Here is a 24,231-nt window from a genome sequence, read left to right as displayed (position 1 = left end):
ATATTTTAACAGATTGAGGTCCACAAACCATCACAGATGATTTTACAAGGTGTGTCTGTATATCTAGCTCCTCCTAAAAGTGTTTAAATAAGTCTACGAGAATTTGTAGCCCATTTGCTGTATTTGCCATTGGCATAGAGAAGCAGGGGTACTGGATGTGAGCTTATCTGGGGCATATCCTTCCAATTCATTAATATGCAAGGTGAAAAGAAATGGGGGCCAGGACACACCCCTGCCAGACTCCGATGCCAATCTTAAATTAAGTAGTGCATTCCCAGTGGGTGCAATAGCACACACACCATTAGTATCAGTGTGAATTCTGTTGAAAAATAAACAATTGGTGTATCTACCTTCAGGGTCAACATTTTGAGGTGACGTTTCAAGCAGCTACAAGGTCAAATGCACTCATCAAGTGCATAAATGCCAAGTGCATTGCACCACCTTTATCAAGTGTATATATGTCAACACATTTTTAACACTGCTCAATAGTTCTTAGGCCATGGCCAAAACTACATTGAACATTGAGAGAATGATATTTTCATGAGCCCAGTTTTCAAGCTTCGCCATCAAGACCCTCCCTGCTACATCGGTTATTAAATTTAATTGAAATTGGTCTATAGCGTACAAGACCAGCTTTGTTCCCTTTCATATATGTATGAACAACAACTGGCTGGGACCAGGACCTAGGTGGTTCACTCACTGTAGCAGCCCTAAGGACGTTGGTCACTAACCAAGCCCAGAGATCAATGTTCTATTTGTGCAGATCCACTGGGATTCTGTCAGGCCCTTAGGCCCTCCACTTACAGTTTTGAATAATGGCTGTTTTGACCTCCTCCGCATCAAGGATCTCTAGAATGACTGACGTAGTCATGCACACTTCTAGAGTGTTATTAAGTGTATGCTCTGGATTTATAGGAGAATACATTTTAGCAAAATGTTCCCCTCACATAGAAGCGGGAATCATAGCATTTAGACAGGGAGATTGAGCAGCCCTAAAATATGGTGCATTTACTACCCTTCAAAATACACTACTATTGCTCAGAGTGCTAGCGAGATGTAATGAAGTCCATGCTTTTTCCCTAATGATGAACATCCTAGCTGCTAAAACCTTTTTATATTCAAGTTTACGTGCCTGCACTTCTAACAGAATCCATGGATTTTTCCTTATTACAGACCTTAGCTTTTTATGAGCAGCAGAGCATGCATTGTCAAACCAACTATATAACTTAGGGCGGACAGAAGAGCCAGTCATCAACCTTTTGTAAATTCAACATATATCCTCAAATGCACCTAGAATCGTTGAAGGGTTCCTTTGCTCTTCCAAACGTACTGTACATTTATCATTAGTGCCCTGAATCAGCTCTCTAGTTACTTTAAGGAGGGATAAGTTTAGACTATATTAGGTAAAACTGCTTTATTCTTCACTGCCTCTTGATTTCTACCTTCATTTGGTATGCTACATGTTAGATCTAAGAGACAATGTTAGTGGATTATGGCCACTAGCGCACAAGGGCCAACTCAACAATCTCAAATTAGACCTCTTAAATCCTCAGAGAGAATAATAAAGTCTATGTAAATGTTGACATGAGAAGTTTTAAGAAGATTGGGGGCAAAATGATATATTTAATTACAAGACCATTGAGAGCATCCCCCAGAGTATCATGCTCAAAATGAGTATGGTCATTCTCAATTGAGCTCATAATCCCACATACTTCACTAGAGGCCAGCTTGCATAACCAGGCATTAAAATCACCCATCCGTAATAATGACCATTTACAATTATCCTGACTGTTTAACTTCAATAACTCAACTTCAAATGACTTTATTACTTCACCGTTTTTATGGCTACAACTAATATCTTCTGTGAAACAATACCTTCCAAACAAACCAGCTGCAAGTATGGTGAGTTTAAAGAGTGCCAAGTTATTAAACAAAAACGCTGACTGAGATAAGAAAGGTCAGATCCCCTCTCCTTGTCCCTTCCTGTCCCAGAATGAGATGCATACCAAGGGTGATATATCCATCAATAAAAAATGACTCAATAATATATGTCTCTTGAAAGCAAAGAAACTTGAATTGTTTAACAAAAGTTAACCAATCTGGATTAGCCAGTTTAGAGGTAATGCCAACCACATTCCAAGAAACACACAGTAACACTTTTAAATGGGGGTATGACATTCGTCGGGTACTGGTGAATAGGGGCAAAGAAGGGACTAAAGGGGCTTGGGTCTACCTGTAGGCCTACCCCAAAAATTAGAGAAAGTCGGTTCACCAGACTAGTTTGCACCTCTGTGATCCTGTCTAGTTGAAAATAATTTTCTTCAAGTGGCACCAAAAGTGGAAATTAATTCCTTACTGGGATACTAAAGGAAGAATATCGGTCCACTGAACTAATATGAAATTGAGGCAAATTATGGGGTTGCATATTATACAGTGACAATATAGTGACAAATACTCCGAAAACTGAGTGCTTTCATGTATCCCACATTTCAATGTGAGGTGGATAGCTTGCACAAAAGGGCTGTGACAATAAATCGATGCCTAAAATGCATTACAAGTGTCCCTTTGAATCCTTACAACCATTACCCACCTAGGGACTATCCAACCATAATAATGCCATCATACGGTACCTACACATTACTGTGACTGTGTTCCTTCTTATCCAACAGAAAAACCTTATGTTTTAAATCCAGACACTCTTCCCTCTGCTCAGACCTGGGAAATCTCCTAGCACAATCACATAGGGGACGTAACTGAATTGGGGGGTTCCCTACAGAAGATTTTATTGAAAGAGATAACGTGTATGGAAGAGACAGCTGGGCCTCCACAGGGCCCATTGTTCTCACTGCATTAGCTACCATACCCATCTCTATTCCTTACCGTAGACTACAACTGCGGTATTCCCCCACTTCCAACTGATTGTTGCTGTGACATACAACATTTCCCTCAAACTGACCCCAGGGTTCTTTATTTTCAATAGAAGTGACTTAATCTATCCCCGTCTCTGAAGCCTTCAGCCCACCACTCTTTTCTCAAGCTTGTCCTCAGACAACTTAGGCCCTGATTACGAGTTTGGTGTTCTTTGCAGCAAGCCACCACGCCAGTGCCCGGGTGCAAGGCCCCCCTCGCAACCATCATCAGGGACCATGGGATCAACATCGTTTCCTACGCCGACTACACCCAGCTGATCCTCTCCCTCGTCAATGAACCAATGAACCAAACATCACCAAACACAACTTCCAAGAAGGGATGAAAACCGTCGCCACCTGGATGAAGAACAGCTGCCTGAAACTCAACTCTGAGAAGTCCTCATACCTGGCTCTACCCCCTCCACATGGGACAACTCTTGGTGGCCCCTGCCCTTGGAAATCCACCCACCCCGACGGACCACGCACAAAACATCATAATTGATTCATCACTCAAAATGAACCACCAGATCAACGCCGTATTCTCGACCTGCTTCAACACCCATCCGAATCCAGAAAATCTGTCACACACGCTCTCATCAGTAGCAGCCTGCACTATGACAACACTCTCTATGTCAGAGTCAACAAGAAACTCCTTCGCAAACTCCAGACTGATCCTCGACATTCTCTGTCACAGTCACATCACCCAACAACTTCTCAATCTCCACTGGCTCCCAGTCATAAGAAGAATAACCTATAAACTCCTCACCCACGCATACAAAGCCCTTCACAACACCAGATCCACATACCTGAACAACCGCCTCTCCTTCCATGCACTCAAAAGACACCTCCGATCAGCCGAGATCTCTCCGGCCCCCATCCCACTTAACTACCAGGACAGAAGGAAAATCCTTCTCCTACCTCACAGCCAAAGCGTGGAACAACCTACCTCTCCACCTCCGGCAAGCACCCACATTGTAATTGGAAAAAAGGGCCTAGGCAAGTAAGAGATATATCTTAAGTACAGGCAAACCAAGGGGAAACTGTACAAATCCAGTATATCAAAATATCATGCTTTACAATTTTGTTATTTTTTATCACAAACAATATACTTTTTATTATGTTGATTATCACAAATTGAACAATCATAAATAATTTACAGTACAAGCAATGTCATTTGATATAGTTACCTATATTACAGTATATATATAGAGCTACTCATTATTCACTTGAAAAGAACACCAGTGTGTTTACCTACCGCCAGCCTTCTTGTCCATCTCGGCTTTTCGCTTTATGGATTGTTCCATTAATCACTTGATGGCTCTATGAATGATTATAATATGTGTCTTTTCATGTAAATAAGGAGTAGCTCTCTATATATACTGTAATATAGGATACTATATCAAATTACATTGCTTGTTTTTATACTGTAAATTATTTTTGATTGTTCATTTTTGTTTGAAGGGGCCCCTTCTTTCTAAAATTATTAAGCACCCACATTGTCCCAGTTCAGGTAGGACCTCAAGACTGTGCTCTTTGGATGACCCCAGCACTCAAAGGAGTCGCCACCCCACCCCTCCTGAGCCTTTCGACCCTCACGGGTAAGTAGTTGCACTTTACCAACCCTGGCTGATTGATTGAAACCCAGAGTCAGACCACCTGCTGGATTACATTTTTAATCCTGGTGGGAGGTCCTGCTGCGGCGGTCCCACTGGCGTGCCTTTCTAAGGCACGAAGGAGAGTCATAGAAAGACAGTGCAGTGGGAGCACTGCAGCAGGATGTTGCCGTGCATTTCTTCCTGTGCAGGAACTTGGGGTGCAAACAAACAGGGGCGTACAACATATGCGCCCCTGCATGCACCCCACTCTACAGAGGTGACAGGGAGCCCTATAAGCGCTCCCTGAGTTGCCTCCCCCTCCCCCTTTCCATGGCAGGCTCACCGCCGTGGATAGGGTCGCAGTGAGGCAACTCGTTATATACTCTGCGGTGCCTCATCGGCACCACCAGCATATTGCGGCCTCTGACTGCTGCAACACCGCAGCGGGATCATGCGTCCCTAGCGGTTGCGGCAGTTGTGTTGCAGTCTGACCTCTGTATTATGTGATACATGTGACACATGATATGGCGGTCAGACCACCAGTGCAGCATTGGCCGCATCGCCAACACAGGTTTGGCGGTCCACCGCCAAACTCGTAATTAGGCCTTTAGCCTTAATTTGAACAAACACTGATTCAAACAGGCTCCTGATCAAGCATTCCAGCTGAGAAATAGAATTAATGGCCAGTGGTTTTCCCCTGTCTGATTAACAATGTTCCTCATGGGGGAACTGTCTTCAATTTTTATTGCACTTTATTCTTTCTCCTCTTAGTTTGCGGAGAACTAGAGACCAGCACTTCTAGTTGAGAGTCAACAATTGTGGGAGCATCATAGACTATATTTCCATGGTCAGTAAAGGGCGATTGTTAAAAGGTTATTATTTTTATGGATTTCCTTTATAGCGAGGATAGATTGAGCAGAGCGTTTTGTCAGCAGCCCAATGCAAGAGGTATCGTCAGCTGTCCCCTGCCCCAGTGTTCCTCCACAGTCTGCTTGTGGTGATGGAGGCAGAACAGGGAAGATTGCAGCTATCCCTAGCTTATAATTTAATTTCGAGTCACCAGGCCTCCTGATCCAATAGGGGGGTGGAGGACTCTTGATGATATTGGGAGACTATGACTGCTATGTAATTTGCCCCGTTCATCCTTCACCCTAACAAACAGCAGCACGAGAAGGATTTAGGACACTATTATCTGGCCCAGTCATTCAACACATGCAAAAGGAACAGATGATGGATGGAATGATGAACAAACCAAACTCTAAATCCATCATTTATTTGCTTGCCCTGCCATTCCAGTTTGTTCCCAGCCATATGTAAATCAGTCTTGACCCTGCTTCCCATCGGAACAGCCCAGCCTGAAGTGCCAGGCCAGGTCCTACCTGGACCAGAAACAAGCCTCCTGGTATCACTCAACATCAGCCAGGCATAGAGAGTACAGGTCCCACATCTGGGCATACCCTTCCCACTTAGGGCGACAAATGGAAAAAAGGTATGCCCGGATGTGGGTCCAATGCTCACTGTGCCACTGGATTCAAGCTAGCCTGGCTGATGAGAGGTGATACCCCAAAACCAATCCAAGGATGTTTGTTTTCAGTCCATGGAGGACCTGGCCTGGCAGTTCGGCCTGGACTGTTCCCATGGGGAGCAAGGTCAAGACTGATTTGTATATGGCTGGGTCCAAACTGGTTTGCATGGTGAGCAAAAAAAATGATGGTTTAAACCCAGATCTGTGACTGGGGGTGAAAGTTTGATTTGTTCTGCATTCCGTTCATCATTTGTTCATTTTGCTTATGTTGCCCTAAGTGTGAAGGGTATGCCCAGACGTGGGTCCCGTGCTTACTGTGCCACTGGATTCAAGCTAGCCTAGCTGATTAAGGGGGATGCCCGGAAACCAGTCCCTGGATGCTTGTTTCTGCTCCAGGGAGGACGTGGCCTGACTGTTCAGGCTGAGCTGTTTCCATGGGGAGCAGGGTCAAGACTGTTTGCATATGGTTGGGGCCAAACTGGGATGGTAAGCAAACAAATGATGGATTAAACCAAGATCTGTGACTGGGGGTGAATGTTTGATTTTTTCAGAATTCTGTCCATCATTTGTTCTTTTTACTTTTGTCACCCTAAGTGGGAAGGGTATCCTCAGACCTGAGCCCTTTGCTCACTGTGCCACTGGATTCAAGCTGGCCAGGCTGATGAGGGTGATACCCCCAAACAGGTCCTAGGATGCTTGTTTCCGGTCCCAGGAGAACCTGGCCTGGCAGTTCGGGCTGGACTGTACCCTTGAGGAGTAAGGTCAAGACTAATTTTCATATGGCTGGGTCCAAATTAGGGTGGCGTGGTGAGCAAGAAAATGATTGATTAAACCCAGACCTGTGACTGGGGGTGAATGTTTGATTGGTTCAGCATTCCATCCATCATTTGTTCTTTTCGCTCGAGTCCTCCAGCATGGCAGAGTGAAGAGGAGGAGAATTCATAATTTTTGGTCTCTATCTCCTGGGGAATGTCAGAGAGCTGGAATGGGAGTGTAGGACCACATTTCACTCCCTGCCTCAACAGCAGGCTCAGGAAGGGACTGAGGTATTTTTCAATGTGGATGTTGTTTTTGTGAGGACAAATAAGCTTGTGTAGGTTGTGTGCAATGGGAGGAGGCATGCTCTCCTATCCCCTTCTATGTCCCGTGATGCCGCTTTGCCTCCTGTGTCCAAGGGCAACACGACAGATTCTTCTACCAGAGGAACGTCTTCCTTTTTCCTAGAAATTCAAAGCTAGTGAAGTAAATAAATATAAAGGGGACTATATGAGGGATACTTTTCAAAAAACATTTTCTTGGACTTCCAGTTACTACATTTGACCTTCAGTTTTTCACCTCCTGTGTCCTAAATACAAAGTGGCTGGAGACAGTAGAAAGGTAAGATGAGTTTCTCTGCATCTTGGTTGTCAATGGCATTAAAGCATTTATCTTTGTTTCAGAGAACAGCATTATTTCTTCCAGCTACCTCCGTAGGGTGGTATTGTCGTTGGATAAATAAGGACAGCATGAAGAATTTCTTTCACAGGATGAAACATGTCTGCAGCAGTAGAGGGAGCATGCATATGAAGTTCAGAAGAATCCATTTAATATGTTTTCTTTTTCAGTGTTTAATTTGTGAAAAGAAATAATTATCAGGGTCTAGTGTATTTTACAGAAGGCCACTGCAGATTGCACCACCCAGTGCCCCTGCTAGTGCAGCCAAATGCCATCACACTCCTAAAGATTAAAGGTCACCTAAAGTTGCAAGAATATTTAGTGTATCTTTAATTGATAAACACTGTAACAATGCTTAGTATTAAAAAATAGTCAGACAGCAACACCATGAGGTGAACTGTTATAAACCATTGCCGGTGTTAAGAATGAGGTGCGGTGCCTTGTAACAGCAAACATCAGCACACATTAAGTACTGATTCCCTTCCTTTGAGTTTGTTCCTGCAAACAATCCATTGTTCATGCCCTCATTCTACCCTAAATCCTGTTGGTAACTGCTCCATTTGCTAAATCACTGTAGCTGATCTAACTTTAATCCACGGATCCTCCAATACTAGGCCATGCATTTTAATCACAAAACCCATCTTTTAGAAGACAACCCTTTTTTAAGTGCCTAGAAGCAATTGTGCTATGCAAAGAAATAAAAAAAGATATTGTTTGTATGGACTGTAGTATCGTGTAAGAAACCCTGCTATAGATATATTTAATTTCTTGGAATGCCGCAGCGATTTGCAATTGCATTTATCCCAATATACCCTTAACCTTTTATGGAGAAATCATGATAATAGAGTGTTTCACTATAACTAAAATAAAAAGGTTTATGTCTAAGGTACAAATGTATGATTACAAATGTCATTTAGTATTGATCACATCTAACTTGGAAAGATGAAGGGCTTAGTTAGCAAAAGCACATGACAGTTCTGTGGCAATAACCAACTAGTCTGTACTTTACAATGGATTTTCCACAAATTAAAACTACATAATTCCCAGAGGCTTTGTAGAATTATATATATTTTTCACCTTAATTGTAACACACAAGCTGTAAAACAATAAGTATGGACATTAAAACAACAGGAGGGGGCACCAGCTAGTGATTAAAGTGAGGAGAAGGAAGGTTACAGAATAATCTGTGAACATAAAAGAACTGAGGTACTCCAGCGCCCCCATCCCACCCATAGAGATCTGTGGGGTGCTGCCATCTCTCCATGGCCCACCTCCCCTCCTCAGCCATGATTAGATGCAGAGAACTAGCGCCTCCGAGTCCTCCATGTAATACCTTGGTTATCAGGACAAAAATGAATTGACCTCAATGCTGAGGTATGAGAAAAAACCTGAAAGTTCACTTGTGGTTCTTCCACCTTCTGATTACAGGGCAGGAAAGAAGGATACACCACACACGCATCATCACTGGGGCCGTGGAAAAGATAGACCTGTGGCAGTGGCGTAACGGATGTTTAAGTGCCCCCCCCTGCAATGTACACAGAGGGGCCCCCGCTCTGGATTTTATCTGGAGTGCTCAGACCTGAGTACTGTGCTGAGGGGGCCCCTTGCAGCTGGGGGGAGGGGGTACCCACACCACAGGGCATGCGGGGGCCTGTGTTACTCCCCGGACCTGTGCAGCACTGGTGTTTGTTCCAAAGGCTCACGACTTAAAAATGGGGCAAGGTAAACTGTGAAGCACTGATGTCTAAGCCCAGTCAGCACTTGGTAAGGGGGATAGAACTGCTGATTATTGTTGCTAATTCTGCCAGTGTGCCACTAGCGAAAGGAGGAAGAAAAAACTGAGGTGAATGTTTCCGTTTCCTTGCCCCCTACCTCCAGGATGGGTGAAAAGGAGACCTGCATAGTACATACTTTTTGCTCTTATCTACACTAGGCTAAACCTGGGGTAGGGGCCCTCGACAGTAAGGTTGGGAAATGAAAAAAAACAGGTGTATGCTGTGACGTGACAGAGCATACTTGCCAAACCTGCAGATTTAGGGGCTTATTTACAAGCCTCTTGTGGCACTGGTGCATCACTTTCAATATGGAAAAGGTGAGGTACCAGTAGCGCAAGGAGCTTACCAAAAGCCCGTTAGCTGGTAAGCTACCACTTTTGCCTAAGCCAAAATGCCTACTAAATTGATCCGCTCTTCATACCACTTTTTAAGGCTGGGCAAGAAGAAAACAGTTCCTATCGCACTAACAGTGAAAAAAAATCCAGGACGTGCTTTATACGATTGCAATTAAATAAATATAAAATATGTGTGAAACATTCTCCAGGTGCTTCAATAAGCTTGGATATCAGGTGATAGATGTAGAATACAGAGCAGCCGCGCCACATGCGGGTAAGAGAGGTGTGGCCCCCTTGTCATCGTCCACCAAAATAACCCCCCCACCCACCCAGCCCCACCGCCCCACTGCTCTTACCTGCATGGGCAGCAGCTGATACAGAGGTATATTTGCACTTCTTTTAGAGATATAATGGGCTTGATTCACAAAAGCATCTATGAGCATGGTAAATAGTATTTCATATTTACTTTACAACAGGGAGCCTTTCATAGTTGGGCAGAGATTTCTGCAAAGTAAAGTATAGGGAAAAATAAAAATGTTTATTTAACTCAAAAACAAATATTAAAAATCATTTTATGCTAACTAGTAACGTAAATTAACTTTATATATTTATTTTAAATATAGGGAAAGAAAGAAAAAGCACTATTAACTTAATTTTGAGTATAAAACTTAAATAAATGGAAATATATCAAATTAAATTTTAATTATTTCTCTGAATGTAAAAAAAAATAACTCCTACCTAAAGAAAAAAATATTATATATTAATAATTATTAAAACTGATGTATTATTTAATTTAGTTGGACTTTAATACAAATAATTGTTAAAATCATTTTTAAATTCAAAACATGGTATTAAAATATTTTATAAGTAAAGAAGCAATATGTACTTTTTTATATGTTTTAAAATTAAATTATATTTATATATGTTAATCTCTTAAATAATTTCATTTAGTTTAACATTATTTACTATGGTGTTTTATTTTAATTGCCTCCATTATTTTCTATGGGAATGTCTTGCAGCTCTTTTAGTATTAGCTTTGTGAATAGGCAGAAGGTTGTAAACTTACTCAAACGTCTATATTACTCTAAAGTTTAAGTTACCTTTGTGAATCAGCCCTCTTGTGAATAGCCAAAACTGCTAAAATTACTCAAAAATGTAAGTTATCTTTGTGAATCAGGCCATCAGTGTGTCACTCAAGGTGAGCAAATGCCCCACACTCCCACCCAGTCAACAGTCTTTGTGAGAAAAAAGAATGACACTGACTTGCAGGGTGTTTTCTTCCCCTTTTGCTATAGTTAATTAATTTCACCGCACCTTGTTTAAAGTATTGCTTTGAACATCACAGACCTCTCTCCCAACACCCCCGTATAAGCCAACTACATCCCTGTCAACTGTGCACCATTCCAGAAATTCAGTGCAAATCATAGTGCTTTGTAGACTCATTAGGAATGTAAATGCTATCTAAATGCAGTGCTCCAACAGTGTTATATTGACACACTCATGCAATAAACCTCAAATATAAACAGATAGATATTCCCTTCATAACGGTGCTTTCTAGTTTCAATAAAAAAATTCATGCCAAGTAATCTTTTAGCACCAAACGCTTTAGAATCCGGTTTACATATAATTTTAGACAAGAGGTCTGTAAACAAGAATAGAAAAAGGAAAAAATTGAACTTACACCACCCTTCTCCCCTACCCAGCACTGTTTTAAAAATATTTGCAAAACATATTGTATCGAGGTAAATATAAAGTAGTGGGCTCTAGGCCCACATTCTTAGAAAATGATGGACATTGACATGTGGTATATTACTGGTAACTGTCCTAGAGCACGTGTGCCAAGCCACTTTTATCAGCAGGGTCGCCTGAGCGGTGATACCTGCGATGGGTGGGTGTAAAGTGTAGGTACAGCACACTCCTGAACACTATAACGTGTCCAAGTCACCTTTGCAGCCACAAAGGGTGGTTGTCTCAGTCAGGTGCACTGGCCTTCATCCAATAGTCTTTGGTGGACTTCAGTGCTTCCTGGTGCCTGTGGTAGAGCTGCTGCAGAGGCATCTCTCTTGTTGGGATTCCCCTCTCACCGGAATTCCCTTGCAGCTCTAGCCCCTGGATTGCCATGGGACTGCTTGGGATGTGCAGGGTATCTCAATGGCCAAGCAAAGGGGTAACTACGGAACTCCCAACAGGGCCACGGCCAAGCCTCATGCAACCCGAAGGGTGGATGGTCCAATGGTCGAGTATGCTTTCTTCGGCAGGTCTCAGGTTCACTGGGCTAACAGAAGGTTTCTGGATGGCCAGCCTTCCACTGCATCAGGGATGCCTTGTTAGCCTCTGGTTGTTTTGCAGGCATACAGCTCCACTTTGGTAGTGGAATGCTCCTTAGACGACTTATGGTGATGCAACTGGTAATGATGACGATCTTAACACTGGACAAAAATTGCTGCAAGTGGCAACGTCTTGTTTGTCATGATGATACTGGTCGCTGATCTTTCTTCTCCTGCACACTTGTGGATGTGAGGATTTTCTGTGTGACGGGCCCATCACACACCTTTCTCTCGTCTTTTCCTTTATGCTGTGGCATCATGACACTCTCTTCTCCTTGTACACTCATTCATGATGTGGCAACAGGCCACTGTCTTCTCCCTTCTGACCAGGCTTCTCGCTGTGGTGCTCTTTTTACCAGGACCTCCTTGGTTACGTCCTGTCTGAATGACTTGGCTCTTGTCCTGTCATCAGGACATGCTTCTCCTCGCGAGACTCTCGCGGACCCTATCCCTTCCTCAGGGATCGTCTCAGTGCTCCAATCACTGGATGGAGGGTCATTTTTCTTCCATCTTTTTCGCATAGTGGCATAGTGCTTGCTCCTCGAGCCTGCGCCGTTGCAGCGTTTGCTCCTGCCTCCATTCAGGCATGCTTGTCAGGGTCGGTCCTTTCATGTCACATGCTCACTGCTGGGCCAACTGTGGCCATTCTGTGCAGCGGGCAGCCTACTGGGGCGGCCTCTTCCATTCATCATTGCTTCTTTTTGAAGAGCTCTCTTTCTCCCCTGGGCTCCTGCCCATGCTGTTAGATTTGGAGGTGCAGGCTTCGGTACACCACTGACCTCGCGCTCTTGGTCCTTCTACATGGGTGCACTATTCTGTCGCTTTGTGGGCCAGTTTTTCTGGCTTGCGGTGGTGTCCTTTCACCATGAAGGGTGTGTGGCACAATTTCCTCGCTTGCGGCATTGTGCATGCATTGCGCATTCTCCCTCTGCCTTTCGTGCGCTTGCTGCTTTGGGGCTTTGCTGTGTGGGGCTTGGTGACCTCCGGTCCCGTTGTCTTGGCTGTAACCTGGCTCTTCGCAGCTCTCTGGGCTGGGGCAGCTTTAGGCTTCTAGGAGGTCTTCACTGGGGGTTAGCACAATCCCTTCTAACCACTAGGCAGCCCACATGGGCATCTGTGGTGCTCAGGTGGGCGCGGTGCAAGAAGGTGCTGAGGACACTCAGCTTAGGTGCCAATTCAGTGTTACAGGTGCAGGGTCTAGGGCTGAGCAGTTCAGGTGCAGCCCCCCTACATTTCCCTGGCATTCCGCCCGCCGTTGCAGGTAAAGTTAAAGTCTTACTAAGCAGTCCTCTGGTGCGGAGGGGAAAATGGTCAGTGGGTGACACTGCAGTCACTTCAGAAGGTCGATGCACCTTTGGGAATACTATGAGCCATGTCTTTGATTGCAGGCGCAGTGGGAACAAACATCGCAGGCTCATATACAGCACGGGAGCGGTCCACTGAGCTGCCATCAGGTGGCGCTGCAGCCGCTACTTCACTCAGGCCGTGGAAACTTTCCTGATACTTTCCTTTTACCCGATGTGGGCGCTGATTTGGCATAATTAGAGGTGCAGTGTCATGATGAAGCCGGGTTCTTATCTATCTTACCATCATCAAGAATCCTCTCAGGTCGCCAGGATCTTTCTATCTGCTAAATAGGGAAAAGGGGAGAAAAGGGGAGAAAATCCAATTATGTCACATAATCAAGCAAAATCAATAACTGCCTTTTGCTCTGTGGGATCTTTCCTCTTCAGTCCAATCTACCGGACTGTCTCCTGTATCTCGTGTCTGTGTTATTTTTTTAAATCTATCTTCAACTTGATCCACAAACTTTTTCTCTACATCTGACAATGAGCAGGTTAGATTGTGTCTATGGGCATATGCTGTATCCAGTTCCAAAGACGGTATGAAATACTTCCTAAGCCTATCATCTTATTTATAGTAATCGTACTGGTTCAAATGCTTGTAAGCTGGAACCTCAGGAAGCACTGCATTGTAATTGGAAAATAAATACTCAAACTGACCTCTTTCATAAAATATACTGAGCAACAAACTACATGAAATCCCATACGTCAGTGGAAGGTGGTGATACCTAATACCCTCGTCCACTGAAGCTGGTAACTGCATACACACATAGCAGCCTTTCGCATCCATCGCATCAACATACTCATATAGCAGCCTGGTGTACGCATTAAGCTTAAAATTACCTCTAGACAAATCTATATGAAATCTACGACTCTCTTCGATTAGTAAAGCTCTTTCAGTTCCTACGGTGACCTCCTTTTGGCTAGGAGTGGTAGGTGTAGGAGTTCCCTGTACCTTCGCTGCCTGCTCATGTGGGACTATATTCGAAACCACAACTACTATGATTATAGAAACTATCACTCCACCTACAAGTGTACCTACTACTAATTTGGATCTACGATGGGTATCTCCAGAATCTATGATTTCTGAAAAGTTCTCAAAGTTCTTGGTTTCAGCAGCAACCACTCAAGAGTCTTTTTTCTCTTCCACCCGTCGCTTGCTAACCAGTTCGAACAACACTCCGAGAAGCTGGAAATCTCCTTTTGCAACTTCAGTTCCTTATTTACACAGTTCGCAAAAAGACTTCCCTAGCCCTCTTTTGTCTTCTCTGTGGAAAGTCCCTAAGTTTATTCTTCTTCCACTCGGGCCTAGGTTATCTTCTTTATAGACTTTTATTTACAACAAAGTTCACTTTCAGTCCAAGATAAGGTCAGCTCCAAGAATCTCTAAAACATGCTGCAAAAGTTCAAGGCGAAGAATTATCATTTCATGAGTCGGTGGCTCAAAACCAAACATCGGAAAGGTCAATCTGTGCAATATCAGTTCATGAACTTTACTCAGAAGTGGGAGATTCGGAATCGTTAGAGTCAGCACTCCTTCGATCTCACGTCCTGGAACCACCAATCCCACGTCGATTTTCACATTAGGAGTCTTGCTGACCACAGTCATGGACCTCAACCTCCCCGAACTCACCACTCCTGGCGTCAGTTACAACGTACGTCTACTCCGGGGTGGCGTATCTCTGACACGGCACTCTTCTTCTCCTAGACCTTCTTGGACCTCTTTGAGCCTGTTTTCATCGTTTGGTTCTGATTCAGACATTTCAGAAACCGGAGCAAGGTCTCTTTCAGGTGCCAACCTCAGATTCAGTCGCCTCTGACTCGCGGGCCAAACCTCTTCTGCTCTGGTCACACTTCTGCTCTCTCCCTGGGAACCCTGTGCACCACTTCCTCCTTCTGTTGAATTTGACTCTACTCCACGCACAGCAACACCTTCTTCATCTAAATTGAAATCGGGGTTCTGATTGACGCAAACCCGGTTACATAACCAGCTGCATCAGCTACCCTCACAGCTTGACTTGCCCTCTCATTTGGCCCTGCCACATCAGCTGGATTTTCATTCACGAGAGGGGCTGTTTCTTCCAAGGGTGCTGGAACTCTGTGGGTATGGGAGGCATGCACCCAGTTTGGCAATCCTCCACACTTCACTGCTGTGTTCATTACCAGTATCTGGTAAGGGCCTCGCCACCGAACATCCAGGCAACTCTTCCTCTCGTGCTTACGAAGAAGCACCCAGTCCCCTGGACACAGGTCATAGCACAGGTTGCTCAAGGCTGGAACAGTTGCTGCTTGCACCTGCTGAGACACAGAGCGGACCACATCAGCTAGTCCTTTGCAGTAATCGAGAATCAAGTCATCAGTGATGTTAATTAAAGCTGTACTGGTACTGCTGGCAATCTTATCGCCCTCCCCATCATGATCTCATGCGGGGACAACCCAGTTCTCCTGTCTGGAACACTGCGGATACTCATGGGCCCAAGTGGCAATGCATCAGGCCACTTCAGAGATGTCGATGTACACACTTTTGCCATTTGTGCTTTCAAAATCCCATTAACCTGCTCCACAATCCCAGAAGTCTTTGGTCGATAGCTGCAATGTAACCTCTGGTCCACATTCAGTGCGGCACAAAGCAACTTCATGATTTCGCCGTGGAAGTGTGTCCCCCTATCTGATTCCAAAGAGGTCGGAAAACCGAACCTCGGGATAAGCTCCCTCAATAACAGCTTAGCTACAGTGAGAGTGTTGCATCTACGTGTTGGATTAGCCTCCAACCATCGTGAAAAAACACACACCACGACTAGAATGTACCTCAACCCATTACTCTTCGGCATTTCAACGAAATCCAACTGCATCCTATTGAAAGGTCCTCCCGACTTCCCAATGGGAGTCAAAGTAACCACAGTCTTCTTTCCAGAATTCATCTGTTGGCAAGTAACACACCTCCGACACACTGCTTCAGAAACCGCACAAAATTTCGGGTTGTACCATGTGTGTCTAAACACTCGCACCATTGCATCTCTGCCAAGATGTACTCCACCATGTATCATCCTTGCCATTGGGCTCAACAAGTTTTCTGGTAACACTGCTCGACCATCACTTGAAACCCAAATGTCAACATCTCCTTTCTTACATCCTGATCTAATCCATCCATCATGTTCCTGTTCGGTAACCTCATCCTGCAGTCATTTTAGTTCCTCCCAAGTGTCTGCCATGGCTAACATCATGCTGAACTCGGTTCTTTCTTGGCTCTCTCCTGTGTAATCTCCTGGAAATATACATCCTTGTTCTGCACAGAAGCGGGCAACTTCGTCCGCATAATTATTGCCCAAAGAGACAAAATCAGTTCCCTTTCCATGAGCCGCACATTTTACCACCGCAATTTCCCTGGGACATTGCAATGCATCTAATAGCTGTCTCACATACTCCCCATTCCTAATGGGTGAACCAGATGATGTCATGAATCCCCTCTGTGACCATAACTGTCCGAAGTCGTGAACCACACCGCTGTCGGTGTAGATTGTGATTCGGATTTGCTCAGCAGCTAAACAGACAGGTGTCAAGGCAATGATCGCAGCTACCTGTGCGGAGTGTCCTCCTTCTGGACAAGCAGCTTCAAAAACTCCTGTGATGGTACATACAGCAAATGCTGCTCTCAACCGACCAACATTGTCTCTTAGGCATGAACCATCCACAAAGAAAATGTCATCAGCGTTAGAAAGTGGTTCATCAACAATGTCAGGTCTCGGCTTGGTGCATAGTTCAGTCACATCGAGACAATCATGATCCTCACAATCTTCATCATCTGTATTCGGGATAGGCATCAATGTAGCAGGATTCAAAAGAGGACACCATTTCAAAGTCACATTCTCTGCAGCAAGTATGACTTGCTCGTAACGTGTTAATCTGTTATTCGTTATGTGTTGAGTCTTGGTCCTTGTCATTAACAATTCAACAGAATGTGGTACATACGCAGTCAAGAGATGCCCCATTACAATGCTCTCACATCTTTCAATGCTGACACCTGTTGCAGCAATGGATTTGAGACATCCGGGCAACGCAGAAGCTACTGGATCTAAAGTAGCTGAGAAATAGGTACCTGATCTACGGACACCTCCATGACTCTGAGTCAGTACTGACAATGCGCAACCTTCTCTCTCACAACAGAACAATGATAAAGTCTTGTTGTAATCAGGCATTCCCAAAGCCGGGGCACGACCCATGGCCTGACTCAGCCTTAAGAACGACATCAAACAGTCGTTGTCCCATGGTACCGGATCACTCACATCCTTGTGCGTCAGCCTCTGTAAGGGCTTCGCCTCAAAAGAGAAGTTGTGAATCCATTGACGACAGTAGCCAACCATCCCCAAGAACATCCTGACCGTCCGCTGGGTGGTAGGCACAGGCATATTCATGATTGCCTCAATTCGGTCTGGTGACACCTTTCTCTTGCCTTTCTAAATTCTGTGACCTAAGTACTGTACTTCGCTCAAGCAGAACTGCAATTTGTTCGGAGACACCTTGTGTCCATTCTCTGCCAAATGATTCAGTAGGGCAATAGTATCAATCCTACAAGCGTCTTCCGTTTCTGAGGCAATGAGCAAGTCATCGATATATTGCACGAGAACTGAGTTCTGCGGCAACACAAGACTCTCAAGATTCTTCTTCAAGATCTGATTAAAGATCGATGGTCTCTCTGTATACCTTTGAGGGACACAACACCATTTTAACACATGATTTTCCAGCCGGAAAGCAAAAAGAAATTGGCTTCCCTCATGGAGTGGTATCGAGAAAAATGCTTGGCATAGGTCAATCACTGTAAACCACTCAGCTTCACATGGGATCTGAAACAATATCACTGATGGATTCGGTACCACTGGAACAACTATCGTGTTAATCTTTCACAGGTCTTGCATGATCCAGAATTTCCCGCTCGGTTTCGGTAGTCCCAAGATAGGTGTGTTACATGGGTGACACATGATCTCCTTCAGAATCCCCTGCTTGATCATAGACTCGATTACAGGCTTGATCCCTGCAACAGTCTCGGGTGACAAGTTGTACTGAGGCGTTCTAGGGAATTCTACATTCTGTTTGACCCGAATCTTCACTGGTTCTACCCCTTTGATCAACCCAATCTCTTCTCCGGTGAAGTCCCACACTTCATGAGACACAGAATCTCTCAGATCTAGTGGAAGCTCTTCCACTGTCAGCGCTGGGTTCATTTCTATACACAAGTGCTGATTGGCAACCTTAAAGGTCGCATCGTCGTCTTTCATCTGTACTTCAACCCCTTTAGGTGTGCAATAAATGGTACAATTTAACTTGCACAGTAGATCTTTTCCTAACAGGCAGACTGGACTCGAGTCGCACACCACAGACTGGTGTCGGTCTTGGAAAGTTTCTATTTTCACAGGGATCGGCTCTGTCAATGGGTTAGTCATTTTCTTGTTTGCTACTCCAACAACTTAGATCGATTGTCCCGAGAGGGGTAGGTTAGGAACTAATGCAGATCTTACAGTAGAACGGGTAGCACCAGCGTCAACCAAAAAGGGGGTAGGGTGACCGTCAACATCTGCTTCCACAAACGGTCCCCTCTGGTCTACCTCCAAGACTGCTCCAAGTGTGCAGTCCTTCACACCCACTCAGGCCTCGTCATGCCAACGGGTCTGGGCTGTACTCATCATACCCTTCAAAAAGGGGAATCTGCTGATAGGTCCGAGTTCCCTGTGGGACCCTCGGTGGCTGGGGAACTTGTACCTGCGGACTAAATGTCCCCCCTTTCATCGATCTTAGCCTTGTCACTGTATTGACCATTTCGGGTGCGGACACCTGAGCCACCTCTACCTCCTGCTGCACCTGGTTTGATGGGTTCAAGGGACACTCACGTTTTCAATGTCCGATCTGGTGACAAAGATGACACGCTGTGGTCTTCTTCAATGTCGCCACATCCATTCCCGTCTTAGGGTCTACAGGTTTTCCTTTTCCCTGTCCTTGTACATTCTGATTCCCTTGGTTATTTCCCTGCCTTCTTCCTAGCGTCCCTCCACTATGTTGGACCTGAGCTGTTTGCATCTGGACAAGCATCAGTTTGTCTTTCAACTTCCGGTGCTTTGAGTCCACCTCAGCACTACAGTACCTTGCATATCGCAACATCTCATCCACCGGCTTATTATGCCAACAAATCAAATGTTGCTGTATCATGAGAATAACTTCTGGCCTCAATCCCAAGACAAACTTTGAAACGAACTGTCCCATATCCTTGGTGTCTAAGGTGTCTAACCCACTGTACTGTTTGAAGGCTTGCAAAAGAAGTTCGTAATACTCATGCACCGTCTCTTATGGTTCCTGAACAGTTCGGTCTATCTTAACCCAATCAAAATCCTCAGGTGAGATCTTCAACTTTAACCATATAATCACTTGTTCAAACTTTTTCAGAACTATAGGTGACGGACCATTCGTGACAGAATCTCTCTCTGGCTCAGAAGTCAGCCATTCGACCGCAACTTTACATGTTGACCACAAATCACCTGGCACTACGATCTTAAACAATGTGTTCAAATCAATCCACAGTACTTTCGAGATTTTGACAAAGCGGTCAACCTGCTTGTACCATTCCACAGGCTTTTCCCTCAGCCGAGGAAAGTCATTCGTAAACGCAGCTAAATCACCCCTACTCCAAGGCACGTGCAGGTATCCTCCATTCTGTACCTCTCGCAAAGGGTAATTCTCCACCCCTAACATCCCTCCACCCGGAGGTGGCGTCTCTCCCACAGTCTTTTTGGAGCTCTTCTTTTTAGACCACCTTTCCTCCCATATATCAAGCATGATCCATGCACGCATCCCTACAATCAAATCTCTGATGTGTGTCCTCAATCCTATGACCCTCTTTTCTTCCAGTTCTTGATCACTATACTGCAACCTTTGGCTCCCCTGCAGCGCCTTAGTTCTGGACAAATCCACCTCATACCAGTTTCTCCTGCGCAGTCCTCGCTTTATGAGTCACATCTTCTGCTACAAAAAGCAGTCTGTCTTGTTCACAAATTTCTATCCTGTCCAAAGGCAGATTTCCATTAATAATTTCATCTACCTCTGCTTTCAGCCTCACTACATCCAACATCCTTGCCCTCATTGCACCTCTCAACGTTTCTCGACAAGCTGCACCATTCCGTTCATCATACTCGCAGCTCTGATCTCGAGACCTACTCTCTTCTGCTACATTCCTGGAGACTGGTCTGTTTCCTGAATCATCTTGCTCACTATTCCCTGTTGTCCTACCGTTCTGATTCCTTGCAGGAGGTACCTACATTCTCTCTGATCTCGACTCGGCCAAAGACCGGTCTCATATCCACTTGTCCTCTAGAGGAGTCTGCGGTGGCTGGCAATGGTGTACTCCATTCTATAGGTTTCAGAGCCTGTGCTATTTCACTCACTGTGCAATTTCCTTCGGTAGTGATTCTCTCTCCTACAGTTGACGGTGCTAGACTGCCGATTTTCACTTGATCTGGATCATAGACCGATGCTATGGGTCCAATGGTAACCAGTACTGTTAGAGCATCCGGTAACCTCACAACTCCCGCTGCTTCTGTACCTACTCAAGATTGTATTCACATGTCCTCTGTTCCTGTCGAGATTTTCCCTACTACTCTCACTTTTGACTGGGTCTGCGATCCACTAGTCCCTTCTACTGGAGTCAACTTTCCTTCATAAGAATCTGGATTAAATGGAGGTGGTATTTCTGACAACAATCTCTCTACTAAGCTGTCATCCGTATCACTGTCATCCTCCTCTACACTCTTTGCCTGTGCACCTTCCGTTTTTTCTAGTAGCGGGTGTAGGAAGGTGGATATCTGACTATGGTTACCCCCAATTTTTTGCCTAGTGTCTAGCTGGTTTTTCGACTTAGTTGGCCTGAGATCCTGCCATTCAGGATCTCAGCCTATCTGCTCTCTCTTTAAAATGGACTCCATGTACCCTAGGTACATAACCAATTGGAATTGGATCACCCTGTGAGCCCCTGTACCAGTGTACACTAGGTACCCAGGGCATTGGTGTATCTAAGGCCTACCAGGGGCTGAAGCATGTATTGTGCCACCCCTGGACTGGCCTAGCAATTTGACACAACTGGCTGATCACTCAGCTGGGGTAAGTTGGTGTAACCACCTCTTACTTAGGTGTAGCATACCTATAACTAACCTTAAATGGGACACATGTTAACCTATAAGTCACTCCTATGGCAGGCCTTGACAATCCTGAAGGCAGAGTGCTTGGTTCCATGTGAGATGGTGCTCTGGCATGAGCTGAGCCTGTCTGCAGTGGTCGGAACAACTTCCTTCTACCGTTTCCAGATATCGCCATACCATATACTCTTAAGTGCATTATGAACCTCGCGGTTAAATGCTATCTTTGGTTTGGCTTTATCAAAACATGTCGAGTAAGGTGTCATACGAATTGGAATACTAACCCCTCACCAATTCTGGCGACGGGGTTAGCATTCCACCCTTCTAGAGGGGCACAACATGTACAGGACCTGAAACCCGGGTAAAATCAGACATAGCCTCAGCTCCACAAAATGGACGCTGCCACCACAGACACAAGTCTGCCCTCCTGCTGCTGGGAGTCCTTCCAGCTTGGGAGATGTGGACAAAGGGTTTCCTGCCAGGGGAGGTGCGTGCACCACCCCAGACAGGATTTTGTGTATTGGTCAGGTGGGGCTTGAATGGAATCAGACATGCCTGAGGCTCACAAGGAGCCTCGGTGCATATGCCAGCTCAAACCGGTCTTGGGGCACACCAGTCCCAGACCTGGGGCGAGCTGGACAAAGGATTGGGGGTGTAACCACCCCCCTTCCTGGTCCCACCCTTAGGGAGGGACCTAGCAGGTAGTCCGGCCCCTAGAATCCGCTTAAAGGTAGGAGCTGTGTCCTAAGACTTCAGACATCCTGGAATCAACTTACTACAAAGAAGAAGACGGGAACTTCGACGCTCTGCTGCACAGAGGACAGAAGGAAATCTCCCCTATGGTCAGGGAGTGACCATCTTGCTAACGCAAGCACCAACCAGCTACTAGACGTCTGCTTTGCCACCGCCTCCTGCCGGAGCCCGAGCCCAGAGCCCGACAAGACCTGGACCTCCAGACCTCTCACAGCCCGATCCACAGTCCCTGCAAAGAAGGAACCCGTGGAGGCACCGAGACACGTGGAGCCAGCCATCTTGAAAGACCCACGACAAGATGCAAGCGCGACAACAGAGGCACCCTCCAAGTTGTGCTTTGGGTCCTGAGAAGCCCAACACCCAAGCAGCATCTGCACCAAAGGTGAGCCCTCCAGCATATCCACGATCTGCGTGGGACCCCTCTGCACTTTGCATCTCGACGCGCCTGCCCGGTCCCTGGCCCGTTGGCTAGTGGCCATTTTGGCGACGAACTTTGAAAACTACGATGCTGGTCTGGTTGCTCCAGACTGGCCTCTGCTGCCCTCCAAAGGAGCAGCCCCTCTGACCTTGCTGGTCAGAACCATCAGCTTTCTTCATTCTTCACGACTCCTGCTTTTGCCAAGGCTTGTTTGCTTCCTTTGAGTCGCCGACACCGCCGACAGCGAGAGCCTGCGTGGGACAGCTCGTGAACCGACTCCTGGACGTCGTTGACCTTCAGGGACCACGTGGCTGTGGAGACAAGCTACACCACATCACCTGTTTGCACCCGACATCGCCTGGTACCTACCTGGTGCCACGCCGGTCACTGGCTAGTGACTGTGAACACTGTCCCCTCTGCTTTCAGGTCTTCTACAACTCCGATCCACCCTTGGATCCACCGCATCTCTTCTGGACCGACCGCCTGCAGCATCTTTGTCATCAGGCTCCATTGAACAGATAGACGAAACCCGACGCACTTCGAGACCTATGCACCCGCTTCCTGTGGGTGAGGTAAACCTGGCACTCCAGTGCCCAAGTGTAGAGAAACATCTATAGTGTCTGTGTTTTAAGTCTTAAGTTCGTAGTCCATCCAGAAGACCCTTCTAGCAGTAACTTTTGAACTTTTACGCACCCATTGAAAACCTATGGGAGCCCGCATGTAACTTTCCTCACTGCACACGCGACCCGTGGACCTCCTGGTCACTAACTGAAGTTAGCTCCTTGTAGGCCCAGCGATTCTAGAGGCCCTAGGCCTTTTCCCTTTCCTGTTCGTGGTACTTATACCACTATTTTAGTATATGGTTTGATCGGCCACCAGGGCCTATCCATATAAAGTGCAACTTCTGTATATTGTAATACTTTCTTGTTTAACGATTTGTGCTCCTGTGCTCATAAAGAGTCTAGGGGGTACTTTGAGTAATAAATACATATATATTTTGAATATATATCTGTGTGGTGTCCTTTCATTGGTATAAAGGGGGGTTACATATGGTAAAACAGCTTGCTTAACAGGCTTTAACGAGTTTAGCCTCAAAGACTGCTTAGCCTACGCTACCACTAGGGCGGCTAGTCCGAAAAGGTTGACTTACAACCACACCATAAGGGTTGCTTGGCATGGTACAAGGTGGTCACTTTAACTAGTGAACAGCATATACCAGGCCAACTTCTCACAGCGGGTATAACCTATCCCCCTCAATCGTTTCCACTCTCCACCTTTTCTCCAACGCATCCCATCTTGCATCTTGGAATGCCCTGATCGACATCTTCACCCTTTCCTGACTCCTATCTCTTTTCCTGTCATATGCTGCTCTAATCCATGCGTGTAGCGCCTCGAATTGTGTCGGTCTAGGCAGAGGTCGCAAAGAAGACATCACAGATTTCAACTGGTATAACTCATCTAACCTGAATGTACCATATTGTGGGAAAGTCAATTCTCCCTCTCCTTGAGTCATTTTATGCCAATTTTCAAGCAAAATTATGGTATGCAACCCCACATTCTTAGCCATGTAATGTGCTGGAGTATCCTCGGGAGGGGCTTCTTCTCCTTCCCGAGTAACCACATGTCTGTCACCTCTACAAAGT

The 24,231-nt window shown here is 45.5% G+C and overlaps 1 protein-coding gene across 1 annotated transcript in view; it reads left to right on the top strand.

The window, feature by feature from the left end:
* Positions 1–24,231, top strand: part of SUGCT (succinyl-CoA:glutarate-CoA transferase) — a 3,154,468-nt gene that overhangs the window by 2,968,129 nt on the left and 162,108 nt on the right. The gene's annotated exons all lie outside the window — the stretch shown is intronic.

This window comes from Triturus cristatus, chromosome 5_2 (genome assembly GCF_964204655.1).
Source record: "Triturus cristatus chromosome 5_2, aTriCri1.1, whole genome shotgun sequence".
Taxonomy (NCBI): domain Eukaryota; kingdom Metazoa; phylum Chordata; class Amphibia; order Caudata; family Salamandridae; genus Triturus; species Triturus cristatus.
The sequence above is the reverse complement of the archived record's forward strand: the minus strand, read 5'-3'. Positions and strand labels throughout refer to the sequence as shown.